The sequence below is a fragment of the Ranitomeya imitator genome, chromosome 1 (genome assembly GCF_032444005.1).
Source record: "Ranitomeya imitator isolate aRanImi1 chromosome 1, aRanImi1.pri, whole genome shotgun sequence".
In the NCBI taxonomy this organism is placed as follows: Eukaryota; Metazoa; Chordata; class Amphibia; order Anura; family Dendrobatidae; genus Ranitomeya; species Ranitomeya imitator.
The window spans coordinates 634,165,415-634,191,156 of record NC_091282.1 but is presented as its reverse complement, the minus strand read 5'-3'; the positions used below and the strand labels follow the sequence as shown (position 1 = coordinate 634,191,156).

The window sequence follows — 25,742 nt, the reverse complement described above, 5'->3', positions numbered from 1 at the left end:
CAAAACAAAAGACAAGCTGGACAGAAAAAAAGCAACAAAAAAGCAAAAAGCACTTCGCTATACAGAGCAGCAGGTCACAGGAACAATCAGGAGAAGCTCAGATCCAACACTGAAACATTGACAAGGAGCAAGGATAGCAGCATCAGGCGGAGTTAAGTAATGAAGCAGTTAACGAGCTCACCAGAACACCTGAGGGAGGAAGCTCAGAAGCTGCAGTACCACTTGTGACCACAGGAGTGAATTCAGCCAAAGAATTCACAACAGTACCCCCCCCTTGAGGAGGGGTCACCGAACCCTCACCAGAGCCCCCAGGCCGACCAGGATGAGCCGCATGAAAGGCACGAACAAGATCGGAAGCATGAACATCAGAGGCAAAAACCCAGGAATTATCTTCCTGAGCATAACCCTTCCATTTAACCAGATACTGGAGTTTCCGTCTAGAAACACGAGAATCCAAAATCTTCTCCACAATATACTCCAATTCCCCCTCCACCAAAACCGGGGCAGGAGGCTCAACAGATGGAACCATAGGTGCCACGTATCTCCGCAACAACGACCTATGGAATACATTATGTATGGAAAAGGAGTCTGGGAGGGTCAAACGAAAAGACACAGGATTGAGAACCTCAGAAATCCTATACGGACCAATAAAACGAGGTTTAAATTTAGGAGAGGAAACCTTCATAGGAATATGACGAGAAGATAACCAAACCAGATCCCCAACACGAAGTCGGGGACCCACACGGCGTCTGCGATTAGCGAAAAGTTGAGCTTTCTCCTGGGACAAGATCAAATTGTCCACTACCTGAGTCCAGATCTGCTGCAACCTATCCACCACAGAATCCACACCAGGACAGTCCGAAGACTCAACCTGTCCTGAAGAGAAACGAGGATGGAACCCAGAATTGCAAAAAAATGGAGAAACCAAGGTAGCCGAGCTGGCCCGATTATTAAGGGCGAACTCAGCCAACGGCAAAAAGGACACCCAATCATCCTGGTCTGCAGAAACAAAACATCTCAGATATGTTTCCAAGGTCTGATTGGTTCGTTCGGTCTGGCCATTAGTCTGAGGATGGAAAGCCGAGGAAAAGGATAGGTCAATGCCCATCCTACCACAAAAGGCTCGCCAAAACCTTGAAACAAACTGGGAACCTCTGTCAGAAACAATATTCTCAGGAATGCCATGCAACCGAACCACATGCTGAAAGAACAAAGGTACCAAATCAGAGGAGGAAGGCAATTTAGCCAAGGGCACCAGATGGACCATTTTAGAAAAGCGATCACAGACCACCCAAATGACTGACATCTTTTGAGAAACGGGAAGGTCAGAAATGAAATCCATCGAAATATGTGTCCAAGGCCTCTTTGGGACCGGCAAGGGCAAAAGCAACCCACTGGCACGAGAACAGCAGGGCTTAGCCCTAGCACAAATCCCACAGGACTGCACAAAAGTACGTACATCCCGTGACAGAGATGGCCACCAGAAGGATCTAGCCACTAACTCTCTGGTACCAAAGATTACAGGATGACCAGCCAACACCGAACAATGAAGTTCAGAGATAAGTTTATTAGTCCACCTATCAGGAACGAACAGTTTCTCTGCTGGACAACGATCAGGTTTATTCGCCTGAAATTTTTGCAGCACCCGCCGCAAATCAGGGGAGATGGCAGACACAATGACTCCTTCCTTGAGGATACCCGCTGGCTCAGATAAACCCGGAGAGTCGGCCACAAAACTCCTAGACAGAGCATCCGCCTTCACATTTTTAGAGCCCGGAAGGTACGAAATCACAAAGTCGAAGCGGGCAAAAAATAACGACCAACGGGCCTGTCTAGGATTCAAGTGCTTGGCAGACTCGAGATAAGTCAAGTTCTTATGATCAGTCAATACCACCACGCGATGCTTAGCTCCTTCAAGCCAATGACGCCACTCCTCGAATGCCCACTTCATGGCCAGCAACTCTCGATTGCCCACATCATAATTACGCTCAGCGGGCGAAAACTTCCTGGAAAAGAAAGCACATGGTTTCATCACTGAGCAATCAGAACCTCTCTGTGACAAAACCGCCCCTGCTCCAATCTCAGAAGCATCAACCTCGACCTGGAACGGAAGAGAAACATCTGGCTGACAACACAGGGGCAGAACAAAAACGATGCTTCAACTCCTGAAAAGCTTCCACAACAGCAGTAGACCAATTAACCAAATCAGCACCCTTCTTGGTCAAATCGGTCAATGGTTTGGCAATGCTAGAAAAATTGCAGATGAAGCGACGATAAAAATTAGCAAAGCCCAGGAACTTTTGCAGACTTTTCAGAGATGTCGGCTGAATCCAATCCTGGATGGCTTGGACCTTAACTGGATCCATCTCGATAGTAGAAGGGGTAAAGATGAACCCCAAAAATGAAACTTTCTGCACACCGAAGAGACACTTTGATCCCTTCACAAACAAAGAGTTAGCACGCAGGACCTGAAAAACCATTCCTACCTGCTTCACATGAGACTCCCAATCATCTGAGAAGATCAAAATGTCATCCAAGTAAACAATCAGGAATTTATCCAGATACTCACGGAAGATGTCATGCATAAAAGACTGAAACACAGATGGAGCATTGGCAAGTCCGAACGGCATCACTAGATACTCAAAATGACCCTCGGGCGTATTGAATGCAGTTTTCCATTCATCTCCTTGCCTGATTCTCACCAGATTATACGCACCACGAAGATCTATCTTAGTGAACCAACTAGCCCCCTTAATCCGAGCAAACAAGTCAGATAACAATGGCAAGGGATACTGAAATTTAACAGTGATCTTATTAAGAAGGCGGTAATCAATACACGGTCTCAGCGAACCATCCTTCTTGGCTACAAAGAAGAACCCTGCTCCCAGTGGTGATGACGATGGGCGAATATGTCCCTTCTCCAGGTATTCCTTCACATAACTGCGCATAGCGGCGTGTTCGGGCACGGATAAATTAAATAATCGACCTTTAGGGAATTTACTACCAGGAATCAAATTGATAGCACAATCACAATCCCTATGCGGAGGTAGAGCATCGGACTTGGGCTCTTCAAATACATCCTGATAATCAGACAAGAACTCTGGGACCTCAGAAGGGGTGGATGACGAAATCGACAAAAATGGAACATCACCATGTACCCCCTGACAACCCCAGCTGGATACCGACATGGAATTCCAATCCAATACTGGATTATGGGTTTGTAGCCATGGCAACCCCAACACGACCACATCATGCAGATTATGCAACACCAGAAAGCGAATAACTTCCTGATGTGCAGGAGCCATGCACATGGTCAGCTGGGCCCAGTATTGAGGTTTATTCTTAGCCATAGGTGTAGCATCAATTCCTCTCAATGGAATAGGACACCGCAAAGGCTCCAAGAAAAACCCACAACGTTTAGCATAATCCAAATCCATCAGATTCAGGGCAGCGCCCGAATCCACAAACGCCATGACAGAAAACGACGACAAAGAGCATATCAAGGTAATGGACAGAAGGAATTTGGACTGTACAGTACCAATGACGGCAGACCTAGCGGACCGCTTAGTGCGCTTAGGACAATCAGAAATAGCATGAGTGGAATCACCACAGTAGAAACACAGACCATTCAGACGTCTGTATTCCTGCCGTTCAACTCTAGTCATAGTCCTATCGCACTGCATAGGCTCAGATTTAACCTCAGGCAGTACCGCCAAATGGTGCACAGATTTACGCTCGCGCAAGCGTCGACCGATCTGAATGGCCAAAGACAAAGACTCATTCAAACCAGCAGGCATAGGAAATCCCACCATGACATCCTTAAGAGCCTCAGAGAGACCCTTTCTGAACAAAGCTGCCAGCGCAGATTCATTCCACTGAGTGAGTACTGACCATTTCCTAAATTTCTGACAATATACTTCTATATCATCCTGACCCTGGCACAAAGCCAGCAAATTTTTCTCAGCCTGATCCACTGAATTAGGCTCATCGTACAGCAATCCGAGCGCCAGGAAAAACGCATCGACACTACTCAATGCAGGGTCTCCTGGCGCAAGAGAAAATGCCCAGTCTTGAGGGTCGCCGCGCAAAAAAGAAATAATAATCAAAACCTGTTGAATAGGATTACCAGAAGAATGAGGTTTCAAGGCCAGAAATAGCTTACAATTATTTTTGAAACTTAGAAACTTAGTTCTATCTCCAAAAAACAAATCAGGAATAGGAATTCTTGGTTCTAACATAGATTTCTGATCAATAGTATCTTGAATTTTTTGTACATTTATAACGAGATTATCCATTGAAGAGCACAGACCCTGAATATCCATGTCCACACCTGTGTCCAGAATCACCCAAATGTCTAGGGGAAAAAAAAAAGTGAACACAGAGCAGAAAAAAAAAAAAAAAAAAAAAATGATGTCAGAACTTTTTCTTTCCCTCTATTGAGAATCATTAGTTGGCTCCTTGTACTGTTATGCTTGCTAATGACAGGTGTAATGAAGGCAATCCAGAAACACAGTGTGCTTAGCGATCAGAGCGCACACAGTGATCTGACAAATACCCAAAAATACAAGAACGAGCTCTGAGACGTGGAAACTCTGTAGACTGCACACCTGATCCTATCCTAAACACAACTAAAAGCGGCTGTGGATTGCGCCTAACAACTACCTAGGCAACTCGGCACAGCCTAAGAAACTAGCTAGCCTGAAGATAGAAAAATAGGCCTGACTTGCCCCAGAGAAATTCCCCAAAGGAAAAGGCAGCCCCCCACATATAATGACTGTGAGTAAGATGAAAAGACAAAACGTAGGGATGAAATAGATTCAGCAAAGTGGGGCCCGATATTCTAGGACAGAGTGAGGACAGTAAAGCGAACTTTGCAGTCTACAAAAAACCCTAAAGCAAAACCACGCAAAGGGGGCAAAAAAAACCCACCGTGCCGAACTAACGGCACGGCGGTACACCCTTTGCGTCTCAGAGCTTCCAGCAAAACAAAAGACAAGCTGGACAGAAAAAAAGCAACAAAAAAGCAAAAAGCACTTCGCTATACAGAGCAGCAGGTCACAGGAACAATCAGGAGAAGCTCAGATCCAACACTGAAACATTGACAAGGAGCAAGGATAGCAGCATCAGGCGGAGTTAAGTAATGAAGCAGTTAACGAGCTCACCAGAACACCTGAGGGAGGAAGCTCAGAAGCTGCAGTACCACTTGTGACCACAGGAGTGAATTCAGCCACAGAATTCACAACACTCTAGCTGCCGCGTCAGCAGGACAGATTCCTCTGTTCGTAATGCATTCTTTTCGGGCCTCCAGCCCCTCTTAACCCACCATCGGACCACCCCCACTGATCGATCCTCCTGCTGCGCCTTTTGGACTTGATTACGAGTCAGTTGAGGGAGAAAGTCTGGGGTTACATTTGTCACTTGGCAGTACAACAACGGGAGCGCTTCACTGGATACTCCTAGGAATTCAGCACAACCCTGCATAGGGAGAGCATTAGTTTGATGTCTATGGCACAGAGTCTTCACCTCAGGGGCAGGGACCTCTATCCATCCTCCTTCATTTAAGGGTTCCCTAGGCAGGCGAGAGAGTGTGTCTGCATCGATGTTACTGATCCCCGGTCGATATTTTAAGCTGAAATCGTACAAAGAGAGTGCGGCAAGCCACCGGTACCCCGTGGCATCCAGTTTTGCCGTGGTTCTCACGTAGGTTAATGGATTGTTGTCGGTATGAACCACAAAGGGTACCCCATAGAGGTAGTCATGCAGCGTGTCCACTACAGCCCATTTCAAGGCCAGAAACTCCAGTTTGTGGGCTGGGTAGTTGCGTTCACTGGGAGTCAATCCTCGACTAATGTAGTAGACGGGACGCAGACAGCCTTCATGGTCTTGATAAAGAATCCCTCCTAGCCCGTCAAGAGAAGCATCTACATGTAACACATATGGTTTGCTGGGGTCTGCATAGGCCAACACTGGGGTTTGGGTCAAGCATGACTTCAATTTCTCAAATGCCTCATCGCATGCCGGTGTCCATCTATCCCCAAAAAGTTCGTTAACTTTGAAGTAGACCTTCTTTCCTGACCTTGAGGAATGGGCTGTCCTCCCAGAAGGGGGATACCCCTGAGTAAGGGCAGTTAATGGCTTCGCAATCCGAGAGTACTGGGGTACAAATCTTCGGTAGTATCCGCAAAATCCTAAAAAGGACCTAAGCTCCTTCAGTTTGGTGGGTTTTGGCCAGTTTACAACAGCCTCCACTTTGGCGGGGTCGGTGGAAATTCCTTCTCTGCTGACTATGTGCCCCACATATTTCACAGTCGTCTGGCAAATCCGGCACTTATCAAGGGACAACTTCAACCCAGCCTCCTTCAACCGATCCAGCACCTTGAACAACAGCTGGTTGTGTTCTTCCAGAGTCTTCCCAAAAACAATTAGATCATCGAGATAAACCAGGACCTCACATAAGTGCATGTCCCCCACTACTTTGTCCATACATCTCTGAAAAGTGGCCGGAGCACCTGTCAGTCCTTGAGGCAGTCTCTGAAACTCGAAGAACCCAATGGGGCAGATAAAAGCAGTCTTCTCTTGATCTTCTTTTGACATGGGTATCTGATAGTAGCCACTCCGGAGATCTAACACAGAAAACCATTGGCTCCCTTGCAAGCAGTCCAAAGCTTCATCGATTCTGGGCACAGTGTACTGGTCGGGGATCGTACGCTTATTCAAGGTTCGATAATCCACACACATCCGAATAGCTCCATTTTTCTTTCGAGCTATCACAATGGGGGAAGCATAAGGGCTACTAGATTCTATGATGACTCCTGTGTCTAACATACCGCGTAGATGCTGCCTGACATCTTCGATATCTGCTGGAGCCAATCTTCGGGACCTCTCTCGAAAAGGCTTTTGATCCTTCAACCGAATGCGATGCTCCACTCCATGAGCGAGGCCCATGTCCCATTCACCTAGAGAAAAAACTGCACCTCGCATCATCAGGCCATCAATGACCAACCCCCTCTCTTCTCCTTTTAGCTCGCTTCCTTCAAAACAAGGGTCAAAGCCTTCAGGCCGTAGTTCCCTCTTCTCCTCCTCCGTTCTCACATAGGCCTCCAGGCAGACTGGGTGGATGGATAGGGTCTGCGAGTAATTTTCTCCCCCAACTTCCCGACACCACTGAGCTAACGTACGGAAGATGTTGGCATTTGTTCCCACTATGACAGGTGTTTGTCTCTCATCTGCCTCGGCCTCTGGACAACAGTCTCTGAGAATCGTAGCATCACGGACACGTATCCTCTGTAGGGGTAGCTGTGCTCACTCAGTCCCCACACCACGAGTCCAGACAACGGTTTCAGAGGCACTTTGGATAAATATCTCTTATACCATCCTTCAAAGATGATAGATACTTGAGACCCGCTATCCAGTAATACTGTGCAAGGTTGACCATTGATATATGCGGGGACATGTGGGGATGGTCCCACTAAACCTTCAGGCAGGGTTTTCGATGATGCACTATTAGATGGGGCGGTAGAGTAGGTCCTAGTTGCTGATGGGGCTCAGTATGGGGTTCTACTGGCCCCCTTTCCCGTTTCCCGACTGCCTCTGAGGGTGATGGGGAAGCTGTGAAGAGTTCTTTAAGCTCCACCTCTTTGGACACTGACGAGCTATATGGCCTGGACTCCCACAGACGAAGCACCCTTCTGGTTTCCTACTCTCCACTCTACCGAGATCTTCTTTCTCTCTTCCTGAAACCAGTGTTTTCTGCTCGGCTACCTCCGCAACACTTTGAAGTCGCTGTATTGTCTTGGCCTGAGCACTTAACAGTTGTGTAATCTGCTCCCCCTGTTTCTCGATGACTTTCAACAGTTCTATGTGTCGGCATTCGGCTTCTGGCTTCAAGGCAACAGTAGTCACCCGAGGGGATGCCTTCTCTCTTGCGGCCAAAATAACCTCCTCCTTCCGAACTTCCTTAAGCAACTCATGAAAAGATCCAGGAATCTTCTCTCTATCACAAGACCTCATCCGCTGGGCAATTGGATCATGAGTGAGAGCTCCTCTGAGTACTTGTTCCAGGCGACACTGATCAACTTCTTGAGGGCTGATGCCACCTTTAGCTACTATTCTATGAACCAGCTTATCTAGTCGGTATAAATAGTCGGACATCTTCTCATCTGGCTGTTGGTAGGTGGTACGGAGTTTAAAGAGTAGATCAGTAGCATCTTCATGGGATCCAAAAGCATCTTCTAAAGCATTCATATAATCTTGATAAGTTGCCAGAGGCTTGCTCCGCCAAGCAGCCTGCACTACCTCCATAGCAGTACCCTTCAAGCTCTCTACTATTCTCTGCCTCTTTACAGCATCAGTGCACTGCCACTCTTCTAGGCACTGTAAAGTGACATCCCTCCAAGTATCATATCCTTCTTCTCCAGTAGGGGTGGGGAGGGCACCCGAGAAAATTCTTAGACGACGGTAGTTCCCTTCTGGCTGTATCTTGGCAAACTGACTGACTAACTTTTCCATAGCTGTCATAAGCACATCAGCAGGGGCCGCTGTCTCTTCAGGACGGAATCTAGGTGGAGTAGAAGGTGGAGATATACTAGTCTTTCTAGGCTGAGTGGTTGATTCCTGTTGCCGGGTCTCAACTTCGGACTCAGTAGGCCAAGTGATCTGCCATTGTCGACCATACTCTGAAGACACAACTACCATAGAGGGGAAGTATTCTTTCCTCAAGATCTGCCCGGTTGAAATCAGGGCTGTGGGTAACTGTCCCCCCTTTTCCTTCCGGCGATCAACCACTTTAGGGTGGGCAAGTTCAGTGAGTCGGTTAACTATTTCCAGTATCTCTTCATCAGACGCATCACAGAGCTCACCACTCACTGCAAAGCTTTGTTTGGCGGGAACATCCATCTCTTCACACCATAAATACACTTCTCGTTCTGTTAAAGTCTCCATAGTAAATACTCCTGTGTTAGTTCTGGATCTCAGCAGTGCCTCCACTGTAACACCCCTTTAGGGCTACCACGGTACACTGGGTGTTATGGGGGGTCTCACCTCTCCAGGGCGCAGTGCCTCCACCCGAATCTTGATTGGAGTTCTCTCTCTGGGACTGCAGAAGGGCTATTATCTTCTGCCAGGGGCTGATTCGGGAAACCACTGCCACTCTCAGTACACACTCACAGGGATCAGGAGTAAAACAGTTTAACAGGTTTATTGCTATGCAGCATAAATTAGATGGATTTAAAAGAATAACATGAAATACAAATAACTGTGCTCTGTCAAGGTCATATACACATCTCACTCTAATTCTACTTCAACCCTGCAAGTATAACGTAGTAGGGTTTTTTGTTTGTTTCTTCTAGTTTAACTCAGTCCAAACGTTGGGGCCCAGTTGCCGCGGATGCAGGCGCGCAAATTAAAACAGTTGGTGCACTTAGACGAATATAACTGGCAATAGTCTGAGCTGTAATGTACTCACTGTAAATAACGCTGGTAGGACCACAAGTCTCAGAAAGTCACTCACGGCACGTCTCTAACGGTCGGATGGTTCTCTGGACACCAGCTGGGGGCGGCCGGATTCAGTCCTTTATACGGTGGGAGTGCAGGCAGAAATCTCCAAGTTTTTCATGCAACTTGCTCCAGAGGGTAACACAAAGTCGCACTCTCTCCAGCAACATGAGTATATCCGGGAGGACAGCAACCCTGCAGCATGGGGCCAGGCAAGTCCCCCGTGCTCCGTCTCTCCCAACAAGATACCACGCTCTTTACTTCCTGTGTATTTTTAGTTTCACTTTCTTCCCAGCTCCTGCCTCCAAGTCCCTCCTCCTCCAATCCAAGCTGTGTCATCTGACTCAAACAAGGATCCCTGGGAATTGTAGTCCAGGGGTCCTTGGGAATTGTAGTCCACTGCAGCTCAGAGGAAAATCTGCTAATGTCTGTAGGTCCTGGTATAACAGCAGCTGCAAAGCTCTTCTTAGTGTCTGTAAATACCAGTATACCAGTAGCTGCCCTAACAGTTCCCAGTGCAGGTGTTACACACAGAATAATATAGATACTGAGAATTACACCCAGTATACAGGACAGGAGAAGTGGTACTGTGCAGTGTATATATACAGAATAATACACATACTGAGAATTACACCCAGTATACAGGACAGGAGAAGTGGTACTGTGCAGTGTATATACAGAATAATACAGATACTGAGAATTACACCCAGTATACAGGACAGGAGAAGTGGTACTGTGCAGTGTATATATACAGAATAATACAGATACTGAGAATTACACCCAGTATACAGGACAGGAGAAGTGGTACTGTGCAGTGTATATATAAAGAATAATGCAGATACTGAGAATTACACCCAGTATACAGGACCGGAGAAGTGGTACTGTGCAGTGTATATATACAGAATAATACAGATACTGAGAATTACACCAAGTATACAGGACAGGAGAAGTGGTACTGTGCAGTGTATATATACAGAATAATACAGATACTGAGAATTACACCAAGTATACAGGACAGGAGAAGTGGTACTGTGCAGTGTATATATATATATATATATATATATATATATATATATATATATATATATATATATATATATATATATATATATATATATATATACAGAATAATACAGATACTGAGGATTACACCCAGTATACAGGACAGGAGAAGTGGTACTGCACAGTGTATATATACAGAATAATACAGATACTGAGGATTATACCCAGTATACAGGTCAGGAGAAGTGGTACTGTGCAGTGTATATATACAGAATAATACAGATACTGAGAATTACACCCAGTATACAGGACAGGAGAAGTGGTACTGTGCAGTGTATATATACAGAATAATATAGATACTGAGAATTACACCCAGTATACAGGACAGGAGAAGTGGTACTGCACAGTGTATATATACAGAATAATACAGATACTGAGGATTATACCCAGTATACAGGTCAGGAGAAGTGGTACTGTGCAGTGTATATATACAGAATAATACAGATACTGAGAATTACACCCAGTATACAGGACAGGAGAAGTGGTACTGTGCAGTGTATATGTACAGAATAATACACATACTGAGAATTAGACCCAGTGCACAGGACAGGAGAAGTGGTACTGTGCAGTGTATATATACAGAATAATACAGATACTGAGAATTACACCCCGTATACAGGACAGGAGAAGTGGTACTTTGCAGTGTATATATATATATACAGAATAATACAGATACTGAGAATTACACCCAGTATACAGGACAGGAGAAGTGGTATTGTGCAGTGTATATATATATATATATATATATATATATATATATATATATATATATATATATATATATATATATATATATATATATACAGAATAATACAGATACTGAGGATTACACCCAGTATACAGGACAGGAGAAGTGGTGGTGTGCAGAGTATATATACAGAATAATACAGATACTGAGGATTACACCCAGTACACAGGACAGGAGAAGTGGTGCTGTGCAGTGTATATATACAGAATAATACAGATACTGAGAATTACACCCAGTATACAGGACAGGAGAAGTGGTACTTTGCAGTCTATATATATATACAGAATAATACAGATACTGAGGATTACACCCAGTATACAGGACAGGAGAAGTGGTGCTGTGCAGTGTATATATACAGAATAATACAGATACTGAGAATTACACCCAGTATACAGGACAGGAGAAGTGGTACTTTGCAGTGTATATATATATATACAGAATAATACAGATACTGAGAATTACACCCAGTATACAGGACAGGAGAAGTGGTGCTGTGCAGTGTATATATACAGAATAATACAGATACTGAGAATTACACCCAGTATACAGGACAGGAGAAGTGGTGGTGTGCAGAGTATATATACAGAATAATACAGATACTGAGGATTACACCCAGTACACAGGACAGGAGAAGTGGTACTGTGCAGTGTATATATACAGAATAATACAGATACTGAGAATTACACCCAGTATACAGGACAGGAGAAGTGGCACTGTGCAGTGTATATATACAGAATAATACAGATACTGAGAATTACACCCAGTAGACAGGACAGGAGAAGTGGCACTGTGCAGTGTATATATACAGAATAATACAGATACTGAGAATTACACCCAGTAGACAGGACAGGAGAAGTGGTACTGTGCAGTGTATATATACAGAATAATACAGATACTGAGAATTACACCCAGTAGACAGGACAGGAGAAGTGGCACTGTGCAGTGTATATATACAGAATAATACAGATACTGAGAATTACACCCCGTATACAGGACAGGAGAAGTGGTACTGTGCAGTGTTTATATACAGAATAATACAGATACTGAGAATTACACCCAGTATACAGGACAGGAGAAGTGGTACTGTTCAGTGTATATATACAGAATAATACAGATACTGAGAATTACACCCAGTATACAGGACAGGAGAAGTGGTACTGTGCAGTGTATATATACAGAATAATACAGATACTGAGAATTACACCCAGTAGACAGGACAGGAGAAGTGGCACTGTGCAGTGTATATATACAGAATAATACAGATACTGAGAATTACACCCAGTAGACAGGACAGGAGAAGTGGAACTGTGCAGTGTATATATACAGAATAATACAGATACCGAGAATTACACCCAGTATACAGGACAGGAGAACTGGTACTGTGCAGTGTATATATACAGAATAATACAGATACTGAGGATTACACCCAGTATACAGGACAGGAGAAGTGGTGGTGTGCAGAGTATATATACAGAATAATACAGATACTGAGAATTACACCCAGTATACAGGACAGGAGAAGTGGTACTGTGTAGTGTATATATACAGAATAATACAGATACTGAGAATTACACCCCGTATACAGGACAGGAGAAGTTGTACTGTGCAGTGTATATATACAAAATAACACAGATACTGAGAATTACACCCAGTATACAGGACAGGAGAAGTGGAACTGTGCAGTGTATATATACAGAATAATACAGATACTGAGAATTACACCCAGTATACAGGACAGGAGAAGTGGTACTGTGCAGTGTATATATACATAATAATACAGATACTGAGAATTACACCCCGTATACAGGACAGGAGAAGTGGTACTTTGCAGTGTATATATATATATACAGAATAATACAGATACTGAGAATTACACCCAGTATACAGGACAGGAGAAGTGGTATTGTGCAGTGTATATATATATATATATATATACAGAATAATACAGATACTGAGGATTACACCCAGTATACAGGACAGGAGAAGTGGTGGTGTGCAGAGTATATATACAGAATAATACAGATACTGAGGATTACACCCAGTACACAGGACAGGAGAAGTGGTACTGTGCAGTGTATATATACAGAATAATACAGATACTGAGAATTACACCCAGTATACAGGACAGGAGAAGTGGTGGTGTGCAGAGTATATATACAGAATAATACAGATACTGAGGATTACACCCAGTATACAGGACAGGAGAAGTGGAACTGTGCAGTGTATATATACAGAATAATGCAGATACTGAGAATTACACCCAGTATACAGGACAGGAGAAGTGGTACTGTGCAGTGTATATATACAGAATAATACAGATACTGAGAATTACACCCAGTATACAGGACAGGAGAAGTGGTACTGTGCAGTGTTTATATACAGAATAATACAGATACTGAGAATTACACCCAGTACACAGGACAGGAGAAGTGGAACTGTGCAGTGTATATATACAGAATAATACAGATACTGAGAATTACACCCAGTATACAGGATAGGAGAAGTGGAACTGTGCAGTGTATATATACAGAATAATACAGATACTGAGAATTACACCCAGTATACAGGACAGGAGAAGTAGTACTGTGCAGTGTATATATACAGAATAGTACAGATACTGAGAATTACACCCAGTATACAGGACAGGAGAAGTGGTGCTGTGCAGTGTATATATACAGAATAATGCAGATACTGAGAATTACACCCAGTATACAGGACAGGAGAAGTGGAACTGTGCAGTGTATATATACAGAATAATACAGATACTGAGAATTACACCCAGTATACAGGACAGGAGAAGTGGTACTTTGCAGTGTATATATACAGAATTATACAGATACTGAGAATTACACCCAGTATACAGGACAGGAGAAGAGGTACTGTGCAGTGTATATATACAGAATAAAACAGATACTGAGAATTACACCCAGTATACAGGACAGGAGAAGTGGTACTGTGCAGTGTATATACAGAATTATACAGATACTGAGAATTACACCCAGTATACAGGACAGGAGAAGTGGAACTGTGCAGTGTATATATACAGAATAATACAGATACTGAGAATTACACCCAGTATACAGGACAGGAGAAGTGGTACTGTGCAGTGTTTATATACAGAATAATACAGATACTGAGAATTACACCCAGTATACAGGACAGGAGAAGTGGTACTGTGCAGTGTTTATATACAGAATAATACAGATACTGAGAATTACACCCAGTATACAGGACAGGAGAAGTGGTACTGTGCAGTGTATATATACAGAATAATACAGATACTGAGAATTACACCCCGTATACAGGACAGGAGAAGTGGTACTATGCAGTGTATATATACAGAATAATACATATACTGAGAATTACACCCAGTATACAGGATAGGAGAAGTGGAACTGTGCAGTGTATATATACAGAATAATACAGATACTGAGAATTACACCCAGTATACAGGACAGGAGAAGTAGTACTGTGCAGTGTATATATACAGAATAGTACAGATACTGAGAATTACACCCAGTATACAGGACAGGAGAAGTGGTGCTGTGCAGTGTATATATACAGAATAATGCAGATACTGAGAATTACACCCAGTATACAGGACAGGAGAAGTGGAACTGTGCAGTGTATATATACAGAATAATACAGATACTGAGAATTACACCCAGTATACAGGACAGGAGAAATGGTACTGTACAGTGTATATATACAGAATAGTACAGATACTGAGAATTACACCCAGTATACAGGACAGGAGAAGTGGTATTGTGCAGTGTATATATACAGAATAATGCAGATACTGAGAATTACACCCCGTATACAGGACAGGAGAAGTGGTACTTTGCAGTGTATATATATATACAGAATAATACAGATACTGAGAATTACACCCAGTATACAGGACAGGAGAAGTGGTATTGTGCAGTGTATATATATATATATATACAGAATAATACAGATACTGAGGATTACACCCAGTATACAGGACAGGAGAAGTGGTACTGTGCAGTGTATATATACAGAATAATACAGATACTGAGAATTACACCCAGTATACAGGACAGGAGAAGTGGTACTTTGCAGTGTATATATACAGAATTATACAGATACTGAGAATTACACCCAGTATACAGGACAGGAGAAGAGGTACTGTGCAGTGTATATATACAGAATAATACAGATACTGAGAATTACACCCAGTATACAGGACAGGAGAAGTGGTACTGTGCAGTGTATATATACAGAATAATACACATACTGAAAATTACACCCAGTATACAGGACAGGAGAAGTGGTACTGTGCAGTGTATATGTACAGAATAATACACATACTGAGAATTACACCCAGTATACAGGACAGGAGAAGTGGTACTGTGCAGTGTATATGTACAGATTAATACAGATACTGAGAATTACACCCAGTGTACAGGACAGGAGAAGTGGTACTGTGCAGTGTATATATACAGAATAATACAGATACTGAGAATTACACCCATTATACAGGACAGGAGAAGTGGTACTGTGCAGTGTATATATACAGGACAGGAGAAGTGGTACTGTGCAGTGTATATACAGAATAATACACATACTGAGAATTACACCCAGTATACAGGACAGGAGAAGTGGTACTGTGCAGTGTATATATACAGAATAATACAGATACTGAGAATTACACCCAGTGTACAGGACAGGAGAAGTGGTACTGTGCAGTGTATATACAGAATAATACAGATACTGAGAATTACACCCAGTATACAGGACAGGAGAAGTGGTGCTGTGCATTGTATATATACAGAATACCGGTTTTTACGTACCGGTAATAGGATTTTACAGAGTCCACGACAGCACCCACAACGAGAGAGGGGATCCGCCCACCTTCCGGACAGGAACCTACAGGTTAAAAAGGGGCGGTCCCCCTCGCCCTCCAGTTTGTGTTCCAGAGTACAAGGGTTACCGCCAATGAATCAGTACATGACAACATCATATTAAACAATACTAAATACCACCACCTCTATAGAGTGAACTCTACAGCACACCTTCCAACAGAGTGCAGGAATAAGAACTAAATACGGGGGGGAATGTATGGGTGCTGTCGTGGACTCTGTAAAATCCTGTTACCGGTATGTAAAAACCGGTTTTCGTATCGCCACGACAGCACCCACAACGAGAGACTTTCAAAGACTATTTAACTGGGAGGGACCACAGCACTAAGTACTGAACGGCCAAACTGTAAGCTGGAATTAGCAGATAGATCAAGGCGATAGTACTTATAAAAGGTGGAAGGTGATGACCAAGTTGCCGCCTTACATATCATTTCAATGGGGACATCTGCCTTCTCCGCCCAGGATGATGCCATGGCCCGAGTGGAGTGCGCCCTGATGCCTTCTGGTGGTGTTACTCCCCTGGCAGAATAGGCAAGACATATCGCTTCTCTAATCCATCTAGCGATAGAGTTCTTCGTGACACCAGAACCCTTTTTCCGATTCTGGAAAGAAACAAACAGAGCCCTACTCTGTCTCCAGCTTTGTGTCCTATCCAGGTATTCTAATATCGCCCTCTTTACATCTAGAGTATGATATTTTTTCTCCTCTTCTGAACCTGGATCTTCATAGAAGGATGGTAAATAAATCTCCTGACTTCTATGAAATTTAGATGCTACTTTTGGTAAATATGCAGGATCAGGCTTTAAGACAATCTTATCCTGGAGAATTATTAGATAGGGAGGATCTACTGATAACGCATGTATATCACTGACCCTCCTGGCAGATGTTAATGCTAAGAGTAGAGCTGTTTTTAAGGTTAAATTTTTTATTGAAATAGAGTCTAATGGCTCGAACGGAGGTTCAGTCAACGCCTCAAGTACCAAATTTAAATCCCAAGGGGGTATTCTTACAATATGGATTGGGTTAGAACGCTGACATGCCTTAATAAATCTAGCAACCCCTCTATTACCAGCTATATCACTGTTATATAGAGTTCCCAAGGCTGAAACATGAACTCTTAGAGTGTTGACCGCTAAGCCCAATTCCCAGCCTTTCTGAAGGAATTCTAAAATAGCTGAAATCGGAGCCCTATCTCCTAATGGTTGCTGATGAAACAAAAGGAATTTTTTCCAAATTTTCGAGTAGATCTTTGTAGTGACCTCCTTCCTACTTTTCAATAAAGTAGCTATTAAAGCGTTAGAGAACCCCCTCTCCCTCAGAAGCTCCCTCTCAAATTCCACGCCGTTAAGTGAAGAGTCTCCAAATTTGGATGATGAAATGGACCCTGAGAGAGGAGTTCCGGAACCACTGGCAATACCCAGGGATCGGTCACAGACATTGTCATGAGGAGAGAGAACCAAGGCCTCCTGGGCCAGAAGGGGGCGATTAAGATCACTCTGGCTCTTTCCTCCCGGATCTTCCTGAGAACTATCGGAATCAGACACATTGGGGGAAAGGCATATGCCAGCTGGAAGTCCCAACGAACACGAAGGGAATCCACTATAAATGGTTGGTCTGTTATGTGTAAGGATGCGAACTTCCTGACCTTCCTGTTCTTCCTCGTAGCAAACAGATCTATTGTCGGCAACCCCCACAGATTGACTATCTGATCGAATATCTGTTGGTTTAGGGACCACTCTCCCTGACGAAGGGAATGGCGACTTAGGTAGTCCGCCTCTATATTGAGTTCCCCTCTTATATGTACTGCCGACAGGGATTGTAAGTGTTTCTCGGCCAGGGACAATATCTGTGCTGTAGTGGTCATCAGGGATCGAGACCTTGTCCCCCCCTGATGATTGATGTAAGCTACCACAGTCATATTGTCTGTTTGTATCTGTACATGCGTATTCCTCAGGGATGGTAGTAAGGAAAGAAGAGCCTGATAAACTGCAGTAAGCTCTCTTAGATTCGAGGAATTCTGGGACTCCTGACTCGACCATCGCCCTTGGGTTAGAATGTCTCCCATATGGGCTCCCCAACCGAACGGGCTGGCATCTGTTGTAACTATATTGTTCGGAGTGATGATCCAGAGAACTCCTTTTGACAAATGTGCTGGATTGAGCCACCATCTCAGATCGTGAAGAGTGGCGGGTGATAATTTGAAATATCTGCTCAGAGCACCGTGAAGATCTTTTTCTGCTCGAAGAACTTCGTACTGAAGTATTCGGGTATGAGCCTGAGCCCATCTTACCGCCGATATACACGCAGTCAAAGATCCTAGTAGAGACATTGCGTCTCTTAAACTTAAGTTTGGAGCTTTTCTTACGGCCGTGATCCTTTGAACGATCTTCCGCTTCTTCTCTTCTGGTAGGAAGGATGACTGATCTTCTGAGTCTAGAAGAACCCCTAGGAACATTTGACGTCTTGTGGGTTCCAGTTTTGACTTTTCCCAGTTGATTATCCATCCGAGATCCTGTAGGGATGATATTATGGCATTTACCCTAGACGTACACTGGTCAATTGAATTTCCTACTATCAAAAAATCGTCTAGATAGAAACCCTTGTGGTGCCCTCTTTCCCTAATATGGGCCATTACTTCAGAAACAACCTTAGTAAAAACTCTAGGTGCCATGGACAGGCCAAAGGGCATTGCCAAAAATTGAAAATGTTTAATCTGATGGTTTACCCATACTGCCATCCTGAGGAATTGCTGGTGATTTCTGTGAACTGGAAGATGGTAGTACGCATCTTTTAGCTCCAAGACCGACATGTAGCACCTAGGAAACAAAAGCTTAGTTGTTGACTTAATGGATTCCATCTTAAAAGCGTGGTACTGAAGATATCTATTCAATTTACGTAAATTTATGATAGTCCTAAAGGACCCATCAGGTTTAGAGATTAAGAATAGCGGAGAATAAAAGCCTGTCTTCTCCTGATGTTTTGGTACTTCTTCAATAACTCGCTTTGTAAGCAATTGTTGAATCTCTAATTCTAAGGCCTGTTGTTGGGCCGGAGTGTCCAGTGATGTTATCACAAAATGATCTGGGGGGGGGGGGGTTCTCAAAACTTCTAATTTTAATCCGGACTCAACCACCCCCATTATCCAGGCACTAGAAGTAATCTTTTTCCATCTATCTGAGAAGAACTTTAGTCTTCCCCCTACTGGTAGATCTGTTCTATCTGTAGTTACGTCTACGTCTTGAGAAAGATGAAGGGTTCTTATAGTATCCACCTTTCTTCTCATGATCTGATGTTTCCGAATCGCGATTATATCCCTGCTGGTCTGGCTGGGAAGGGCATGCGTCTTCGGAAGGCGTTCCTAAAAGTGGGATTAAACGTTTTAGGAAATCCCTTCTTCCTATCTTCTGCCTTTGCAAGGATGTCATCCAGCACCGGGCCGAATAGGTACTCACCCCTACATGGAATGGAGCAAAGTTTGGCCTTAGCCTGGGCATCCCCCTTCCATGTCTTTAGCCATAGAGCCCGTCTGGCTGCATTCGAAAGACCTGCCGATCTTGCAGCCAATTTCAGAGAATCAATTGAGGCGTCTGCTAGATAAGCTGCTCCTTCTCTGACCTGAGACAGGGAATTCAGCAACTTATCCCTGGGTACCTTCGCTTTAAGCTGCTCCTCCAGCTGAGTCACCCAGACCATGATTGATCTGGCCGTACAGGTGCCTGCAATAGCCGGCTTAAAGGCTCCAGATGATGACTCCCATAGTTTTTTTAAGGAGCATGTCAGCCTTTCTGTCTGAAGGATCCTTGAGGAGCCCTACATCTTCTAACGGAAGTGAGGCTGTTTTTGAAGTAGAGGCTACTGCCGCATCTATTTTAGGAACCTTCATCCACTGTGACAAAGTGTCATCTTCAAAGGGGTACCTTCTTTTTGCAGCTGAAGGTAAAAACCCTTTATCCAGCTTGTCCCACTCCCGTTTGACCAGATCTTTAACAGAATCCACCACTGGGAAAGCTTTCCGACTTCTCTGGCTCAGCCCTGCGAACATGATCTCCTGGGTTGTTTTTGGTTCTTTACTCTCTGCAACCCCCATAGTTGCACGGACTGCCTTAATTAAGGTTTTCATACCCTCCATGGAAAAGCAAGGTCTTCCCTCCTCATCTGAAGAGGATGCCGAAGAACTTTCCGAACACTCGCCTTCTTGTACTGAAGGGCTGGAATCGGACACCAACTCCACACTGCTTTTTTCATGCCGTCTGGTTTTAAGGGATGATTTTATTTCTTCCCTAATTACTTCCCTCAGATCCGATACCCGGAGAGGGGCCTCTTCTTCTAACATACGACATATGCATAATTGGCATAACTTTTTAACATAGGTGTCAGGTAGAGGCTCTGTGCATACAGCACACTGCTTATGCTTGGATTTGGAGACCTTTTTACCCTATAATAAAGCATAGCGTAGAAAACGGCTGTATCAGGCAATGGTTTACATATTACACTCACCACTGCTGAAAAAATGTAGAGTACCGGTTTTTGAGGGGGTGAGGCGCGACGTGACGCTGGTTTGCCAGGATCCTGCTGCCCACGTTCGCCGCTATGAGACCTGTGCTCTCCTGCCTGTCGGTGTTCAGCGTCTCCTGCTGAAGACATATTGCCGCACACACATCTCACCTGAGCGCTGCTCCTTTTCAAAAGTCCCGCGCTCCTCCTCCCGGTCTCCTCCGGAAGTCGATCAATCACTTCCGGGTCATAAGCGCCGACCTGCTCCCGCAGCGTCGCGCACGTGTGGATGACCCAGGGCGGCGTGCCTTCCCCTGGGAATGCCACTTCGGCATTCAGCCGCTCCTTGCCAGACGAGGGGGGAAGCTGGACACAGGACTTCCCCCGACGCTGCTTCCGGGCCCCCGACTCTGCCGTTCTCACCTGGACACCGCACAGAGGCTTGGCGGACCCGGGTAGGTGAAACGACCTGTAGGCTCCCGCCGTCCGGACAGGAACCCAAACTGGAGGGCGAGGGGGACCGCCCCTTTTTAACCTGTAGGTTCCTGTCCGGAAGGTGGGCGGATCCCCTCTCTCGTTGTGGGTGCTGTCGTGGCGATAGGAAAAATGCAGATACTGAGAATTACACCCAGTATACAGGACAGGAGAAGTTGTACTGTGCAGTGTATATATACAGAATAATACAGATACTGAGAATTACACCCAGTACACAGGACAGGAGAAGTGGTATTGTGTAGTGTATATATACAGAATAATACAGATACTGAGAATTACACCCAGTATACAGGACAGGAGAAGTGGTACTGTGCAGTGTATATATACAGAATAATATAGATACTGAGAATTACACCCAGTATACAGGACAGGAGAAGTGGTACTGTACAGTGTATATATACAGAATAATGCAGATACTGAGAATTACACCCAGTATACAGGACAGGAGAAGTGATACTGTACAGTGTATATACAGAATAATACAGATACTGAGGATTACACCCAGTATACAGGACAGGAGAAGTGGTACTGTGCAGTGTATATACACAGAATAATACAGATACTGAGAATTACACCCAGTGTACAGGACAGGAGAAGTGGTACTGTGCAGTGTATATACAGAATAATACAGATAATGAGAATTACACCCAGTATACAGGACAGGAGAAGTGGTACTGTACAGTGTATATATACAGAATAATACAGATAATGAGAATTATACCCAGTATACAGGACAGGAGAAGTGGTACTGTGCAGTGTATATATATACAGAATAATACATATACTGAGGATTACACCCAGTATACCGGACTGAAGAAGTGGTACTGTGCAGTGTATATATACAGAATAATGCAGATACTGAGAATTACACCCAGTATACAGGACAGGAGAAGTGGTATTGTGCAGTGTATATATACAGAATAATGCAGATACTGAGAATTACACCCAGTATACAGGACAGGAGAAGTGATACTGTACAGTGTATATACAGAATAATACAGATACTGAGAATTACACCCAGTATACAGGACAGGAGAAGTGGTATTGTGCAGTGTATATATACAGAATAATGCAGATACTGAGAATTACACCCAGTATACAGGACAGGAGAAGTGATACTGTACAGTGTATATACAGAATAATACAGATACTGAGAATTACACCCAGTATACAGGACAGGAGAAGTGGTATTGTGCAGTGTATATATACAGAATAATGCCGATACTGAAGATTACACCCAGTATACAGGACAGGAGAAATGGTACTGTGCAGTGTATATATACAGAATAACAGATACTGAGAATTACACCCAGTATACAGGACAGGAGAAGTGGTACTGTGCAGTGTATATATACAGAATAATACAGATACTAAGAATTACACCCAGTATACAGGACAGGAGAAGTGGTACTGTGCAGTGTATATATACACAGAATAATACAGATACTGAGAATTACACCCAGTATACAGTACAGGAGAAGTGATACTGTACAGTGTATATACAGAATAATACAGATACTGAGAATTACACCCAGTATACAGGACAGGAGAAGTGGTATTGTGCAGTGTATATATACAAAATAATACAGATACTGAGAATTACACCCAGTATACAGGACAGGAGAAGTGGTACTGTGCAGTGTATATATACAGAATAATGCAGATACTGAGGATTACACCCAGTATACAGTACAGGAGAAGTGATACTGTACAGTGTATATACAGAATAATACAGATACTGAGGATTACACCCAGTATACAGGACAGGAGAAGTGGTACTGTGCAGTGTATATATACAGAATAATACAGATACTGAAAATTACACCCAGTATACAGGACAGGAGAAGTGGTATTGTGAAGTGTATATATATATATATATATATATATATACAGAATAATACAGATACTGAGAATTACACCCAGTATATAGGACAGGAGAAGTGGTACTGTGCAGTGTATATATACAGAATAATAAAGATACTGAGAATTACAACCAGTATACAGGACAGGAGAAGTGGTATTGTGCAGTGTATATATATATATACAGAATAATACAGATACTGAGGATTACACCCAGTATACAGGACAGGAGGAGTGGTACTGTGCAGTGTATATATACAAAATAATACAGATACTGAGAATTACACCCAGTATACAAGACAGGAGAAGTGGTATTGTGTAGTGTATATATACAGAATAATACAGATACTGAGAATTACACCCAGTACACAGGACAGGAGAAGTGGTATTGTGTAGTGTATATATACAGAATAATACAGATACTGAGAATTACACCCAGTACACAGGACAGGAGAAGTGGTACTGTGCAGTGTATATATACAGAATAATACAGATACTGAGAATTACACCCAGTGTACAGGACAGGAGAAGTGGTACTGTGTAGTGTATATATACAGAATAATATAGGTACTGAGAATTACACCCAGTATACAGGACAGGAGAAGTGGTACTGTGCAGTGTATATATACAGAATAATATAGATACTGAGAATTACACCCAGTATACAGGACAGGAGAAGTGGTACTGTACAGTGTATATATACAGAATAATGCAGATACTGAGAATTACACCCAGTATACAGGACAGGAGAAGTGATACTGTACAGTGTATATACAGAATAATACAGATACTGAGGATTACACCCAGTATACAGGACAGGAGAAGTGGTACTGTGCAGTGTATATACACAGAATAATACAGATACTGAGAATTACACCCAGTGTACAGGACAGGAGAAGTGGTAATGTGCAGTGTATATATACAGAATAATACAGATACTGAGAATTACACCCAGTATACAGGACAGGAGAAGTGGTACTGTGCAGTGTATATACAGAATAATACAGATAATGAGAATTACACCCAGTATACAGGACAGGAGAAGTGGTACTGTACAGTGTATATATACAGAATAATACAGATAATGAGAATTATACCCAGTATACAGGACAGGAGAAGTGGTACTGTGCAGTGTATATATACAGAATAATACATATACTGAGGATTACACCCAGTATACCGGACTGAAGAAGTGGTACTGTGCAGTGTATATATACAGAATAATGCAGATACTGAGAATTACACCCAGTATACAGGACAGGAGAAGTGGTATTGTGCAGTGTATATATACAGAATAATGCAGATACTGAGAATTACACCCAGTATACAGGACAGGAGAAGTGATACTGTACAGTGTATATACAGAATAATACAGATACTGAGAATTACACCCAGTATACAGGACAGGAGAAGTGGTATTGTGCAGTGTATATATACAGAATAATGCCGATACTGAAGAATACACCCAGTATACAGGACAGGAGAAATGGTACTGTGCAGTGTATATATACAGAATAATACAGATACTGAGAATTACACCCAGTATACAGGACAGGAAAAGTGGTACTGTGCAGTGTATATATACAGAATAATACAGATATAGAAAATAGTCCGGAAGTCATTATAGTCTAATAATAATACCATGCATACAGTGGCATGTATAGGCTAAATAGCATATTTGACAACAGGCAAGAGACGACTCAAAACATAACTAATATAAACAGGAGGACAGTGAGTCAAAGAAATATGCCAATAGTAACAAATGTGAAAAAGCATTATTAATAGTGAGATAAACAAAAAAAAAAAAAAAACAGAACTGTTTAAAAAGTATCTATAGTTCAAATGAGCAATCAGCACAGAATATGGCAATATTAACAACAGGTGTCACGCGAGATTCCAATTAAAATAATGAACGGTACACCAAACCTAGATAACTGCATAGGATGTAACATGCTCTGTCAAAAAATGTCTATGACTACGGTACTGAAGGTTATATGCACAAGGAATATATCAAAGTGCATCCATAGACCAGACAGAAACGTATGTCCATGAATATGGGCAAAGAGTAAAGCAGTGAAGCAGGGGTGTATATGTGGAAGGAGTTAAACTAGTCCTAAGGCAGCATAAATAATGTGTCCTCCATTAGTCCATATCTTATCCACCCACAAACAACTCCCAGAGCATAAAGAGTCGGTCTAGACCAACAGTGTATGTCCTCCAGCTAAACCGCAGAGACAAAGAAGTAAAAAATAGCAGCTAGTAGTTACCCATGTGTTAGAAGGCAGGTGAAACCGATCCTATGTCCCCAACGCACGTTTCGGTGCGGGTACACCTTCCTCGGGGGGCGTGGTTTTGAAGGTAACACAAGACCCTCCCTATATATCCGGCCCTAGGTGTCACATGGTGCGGTTTCCACCAATCACAGTGAGATACCAACACTATTACACAGAAATGCACAGCCGCTCATATTAACCCCATATTACCCTGGCTAAATCACATAAAGCAGCGAGTGATGACATCCAGTCCATGCCATCACTGACAAAAGGGAAACCGCACAGCTTAGAGCAACTGAGCGGCACATGTGGTGTCACACTATAGCGGCTAAATGGTGTGTAATCCACCGCACTCCCTATGTGGAATATCTTTGGACAGAAATGTATTCTTTTTCAAATTTGCTAATTTATTCAAAAGGTGAAATCAATAACATT

The 25,742-nt window shown here is 43.2% G+C and overlaps 1 protein-coding gene across 1 annotated transcript in view; it reads right to left on the bottom strand.

Annotated features, from left to right (window-relative positions):
* The window catches only part of HORMAD1 (HORMA domain containing 1), a 206,266-nt gene extending 180,890 nt beyond the window's left edge, over nucleotides 1–25,376 (bottom strand). Inside the window, exon 1 of the mRNA XM_069726982.1 lies at nucleotides 25,302–25,376. The gene's annotated coding sequence lies outside the window, so the exon portion shown is untranslated. The remainder of the gene's footprint in view (nucleotides 1–25,301) is intronic.
* Between the last annotated feature and the right edge of the window lie 366 nt (nucleotides 25,377–25,742).